The following is a 4,349-nucleotide window of genomic DNA, read 5'->3' as shown; positions in this document are numbered from 1 at the left end:
CCCTACCCCCACACAGGTTTAAGTCTCTATCTACGATCAGATCCTTTCTGAACCCCCTATGACCGCTATCAAAGAGAAGCTTTTTCCTATACTATAGTTGCAAGTCTATTGTTGTGTTTTGGAATTAGGGGAAGAAAAGCTTCAACAAGTAGAAGCTTCCTGGAAAAGCTTCAAACAAAGAGGTTGGGCTGTTCACTTCATTGATTTGACTTCACTTTACTTAAGATTAAAGATAGGGGCCGGGCGGGCAGTGAAGGCTCGTTTAGTAGACAGCCAGCTACGGCTTTGACGAGCAGCAAGCGGAACTTGAAGAAGCGAGCCCCTATCAGAGAAAGCCATTGCGCGCTAGCCCCTTGTTTGTATAGGATTCCAAACCTGCGCACCCTTAAACTACAAGCTTTGAAGCCCCTACTTTATTTATGTTATGGGATATTTTAAGAAGCCCCTTTCTACAAACCTTTCCATAATATAAGGGAAGCTCGAAGAGCTTTCTTCGCATGCTTGAGCGCATCTTTTCCCTTTATATGGAAGAACCAACCCTTAACTTAAAGGGCGTAACCAACGGAAGGTTCTCGCCCTGTCCCCGACATTGTTCTCCGACGATGGCCCCTGGGCGAAAGGGGCCACCATTCTCTTTCTTTCTTCAATCGTTCCGATCAGGACAAGTGGGTTGGTTCGTTTCGTCCTCCTATCTACGCAATTCTCTGTCTTCGTTCGTGATCATGTTAGGCGAAAGGTAGTTGTAGAGGAGCGGCTGTGAAACGGCGATTCCCCCCTTTCCATTGAAGTAGGGGGGCCTCCTTCCCCACCATTCCGGCCTATTATTGATAGGGATTTTACCGATGCTGAAGGTAGCTTGCTTACCAAGCCACCCACTTGAGAAGCTAGTCGCCAGAAAGAAGCGACGAGGAAGCGAAGCTGTCGTAGAAGCTTTGCCCCCCCTGTAGTCGTAGTACTCGGCTCGTCGCTACTTTGATTCAAAAGGGAACCGACGGTTCCCGACTTTCTCCGGTTTCCGCAACCGTAACCATTTGTCACTCCAATTACTTCATCCAAAAACCTTTTTTTTTTTTCTCTAAAAAAAGTCAAGGATAAGCTTGCATTCTAGAAGCGGTAGCTTCCCGCCTCCTTCATTCCTACTGCCTCCTTCGCTTCGGTGAGAAGTTCCCCTCCCTTTTCTAAACCTGATTGGTCTGCCTCAGAAAATGTACAAAGTGGAGCTGCCCGCTGTTTGGCTGACCCTCTTATTCCCATTCGGGTTGGGTTGACCCAAAAGTCAAGTAAGAAGGAATGGAACCACTGGAGAGTCGTCTGCAGTTCACACTTGGGCAAAGACAACTTACTTTGAAAGCGGAACACGAACCGATTTCCGCTATTCCGGGTTCTTCTTTTTCGTAGCGAAATCAAGGTTTATGAGAAAGTAAGCGAAGTTTCTATGGTGTTCTACCTTTGCGTAGTCCCGGTCCACAGTGGAAGGCTCCGTCCCTTAGCCTAGTCTATATCTACAGCTGACGCAACTCCGTACCGATGCCTTACTACTACTTTATTTAATTAATTAACGGCTAAGCGATTTCATAACCTGAGCTTTCCTTAACCAGCTGACCTTACGAAGTAAGCTTAGCCTCCCTTTCTTTATAGTTCGACTAAGTGACTTCGTAACCTTAACGTACTTTCTTTCTTACTTTAGCATAGGCCTTCGCCACTTCAAACGGGCGCTTCGCCCATATTTTCTTTTTTTTTTTTTTTTAGAAAGAACGGGGCCTTACTTATTCTGTTCAGGGGGGATGAAAGACAAAGAAAGGGATCAGGGGGCTTTATGATCGGAGAAAGGGAAGGGGCGTGGTTGGTGTGTTACTGGGTCGGTGGGGGAACCCATAGGAAGGGGGGACGACCCGCCGAATTCACATCAGAAATCGCCAACATGAACACAAACGAAATCTTGAATTGCGTATAGAAACAAAACGAACCACTTCTATTGTCGGAGCTGAGGTATATGAAGAATGGCTTTTTGGTCCCTTTCGTCCAGTGGTTAGGACATCGTCTTTTCATGTCGAAGACACGGGTTCGATTCCCGTAAGGGATAGGTACTCATTCCCGGCCGCTTTCAGTTAGTGTTCATTGCTGAGTGATCGCTCGCTATCTGGCTGGAAAAGGTGGTCCGGAAGCTTCCTTTCTCCCAGCAAGCAAGACGAGATCACCACTTCTCTCAGTAATGGACTTCCTTGAATTATTTCTTAGTCTTAGATGTCCTTTCATAGGTTATCGAACCTCCGAGAGACAGAATCTCCATGCATGCGTTCTTTCTCTCCTCCCCTCCCTAATACCTAATACATAGTTCCGTCTATGGAGCCTAAAGCTTAAACCATGGCAGTAAGAAGTAAGTTGGCCTAGTCTCTCGCCCAGCTTTCGCCTTCTTCAGTGGCCAAGTTGAAGCGTTCAACGGTTCTTCGGCCTACCGCCTTTCTTTTTTTTTCAAGGTTGAGCTTGTTCAATTGAAGCTAATGCTATGCTGCCCTTCCCTTGTTCAAGAGAAAGCGAGGACTTTCTTTTCTTTTTTTTTTTTAGTTACCGACCTAAACAAAAGAGATTAGCCTCTTGATCGATCGATTGATTGGATCGAAGTACGAAGGGGTTGATTGAAGTATGAGATCAGCCCAAGACTAAGGCCGAGCAACTAGCTGCTGCAAGATTGGACGTCTATCTATCTCACCACGCCCCCTACTCCTATAAGGGCCGGTGAAAGGAATGCTCTGCTCATCTTTCTTACGGCTCGTTACCGCAGCGCTCGTTCGCCCCTTCGGCTTTTTCAATTCAAAAAAAAAGGGTAGTGTCTTTTTCCTGGTAAATAGCGTCTTGAAGCAAAGGCATTATTGAACGAAAGAGATGCCGGGTCGGTCAATTGCATTAGGTAGGAGATGCAGGACCTGTCTTAACCGCAAGTGCATTCGCTATTCGATTCCATCCTCGATCCCACAAAATTATTATTCCAAAGTTTGTATCTCTTCTTTACTTTTAAGTGACAAGGGGGGAACGGTATACTTTCTTCTCTATGTCGCCGTCTCATCAATGAGCGTAGATTGATAGAGATGGCTTTTGTGCTGGTCAATCTGTATCCCATTCTTCAGGTATAGTTTTGTTTGATCATAGATCGGCAGGGGACCCGTCCTTTCTCCCCCTTTCGTCATAAGGCGTGGTCTGACTCTGAGAAAAACCATTCCTGTGTTTAGGTCCCTACTAAGCAGAATTCGTAAACTATGCAAGGGCTATTTTAAGACTTTTTTAAGAATTTTTAACAATAAAAGCAAAAACAATTCTCAACGCCCTTACGAGGTAGTGATGAGTTAAACTACTCGTGTTGGCATGGAAGTCAGCCCGGTAAACTGATTCCATTCTGCTATTAGGGTTCCAAACCTTCCCCTTAGCTCTAGAAAGACGTTTCCTTTTCAATAGATGCTAAAGCTATTTATAGTTGTATAAGTCGGAAGGAGGGCTTTGGGCAAAGAGCAACTGGAAAGTACTTGACTTCAGTCCCAGTACTGAAAGACGTGACTTCAGGAGTTTCTTTCGGAAGGAAAGACTTCGTTTACTTCCTGCAAATTTTTTTTGTAAGAACTAGTAGAAAGAAAGGAATTAGGAAAAAAAATGGGTAGGCCTTCTGAGCAGTCATTTAGGGGCCTTGTTAGCGACCCTTCATTCTTCCCTAAGCTGTCAGAGTCCGATCGAAGCGAGCAAGAGAAACAGGAATCATCGCTCATAGATGTGAATTGAGCCTAATTATTTTTAATTAGGCTTTCTAGTATGGTCCCTGTCCCGGGTAAGGTCTGATTGTTATCCGCAAGTGTTGTTTAGTTTTGACCGCGGGAAGATGAACTTTCCAAAAATGCTTATTTGGTTGGGAAAGAGAGGACTTCTGACTCCGAGCCTACCCTACCCAAAAACAAGTTTCAGCTATTGATGTAGCCTCTTGTCGCTACTTACTAGAGGAATCCCTTCTATACCACTCAAAAAAAGCAAAAATCCCATCAAGATAGATTGAATTGACGACCTATACTTCAACTAAAGGCACAAGGGAATCAAGAGTTCAAGAGCACAGAACAGAGGAAATGCACATGGGTCTCCTTGAATAACGAAGTATAAGATAAAGAAAAAAAGGTAGAGTGGGCTTCTAGTTGCTCTGCTTGGATTGGCATGGCTGTCCCCCTTTGCTGGTTGAGGCTTGGCCTTTGACTCTGCTTGCCTCTACTTTTCATGTCAAGCGTACAAGTGTTGTTTAGTGGGATTTACCTTTCAAGACAGGAATTGTTTTTCATCTTATCGGAAAAGACCCTGTATAAGTCGACGTCTTAACC

General features: G+C 44.9%; 1 non-coding gene across 1 annotated transcript; it reads left to right on the top strand.

Moving 5' to 3' along the window:
- The first annotated feature begins 2,011 nt into the window (after positions 1 to 2,011).
- trnE-UUC lies at positions 2,012 to 2,083 on the top strand. The gene has a single exon. It is a non-coding gene; the product is annotated as a tRNA-Glu (tRNA).
- Positions 2,084 to 4,349: the final 2,266 nt, after the last annotated feature.

This window comes from Gossypium hirsutum, mitochondrion, assembly GCF_007990345.1.
Source record: "Gossypium hirsutum mitochondrion, complete genome".
In the NCBI taxonomy this organism is placed as follows: domain Eukaryota; kingdom Viridiplantae; phylum Streptophyta; class Magnoliopsida; order Malvales; family Malvaceae; genus Gossypium; species Gossypium hirsutum.
The sequence above is the reverse complement of the archived record's forward strand: the minus strand, read 5'-3'. Positions and strand labels throughout refer to the sequence as shown.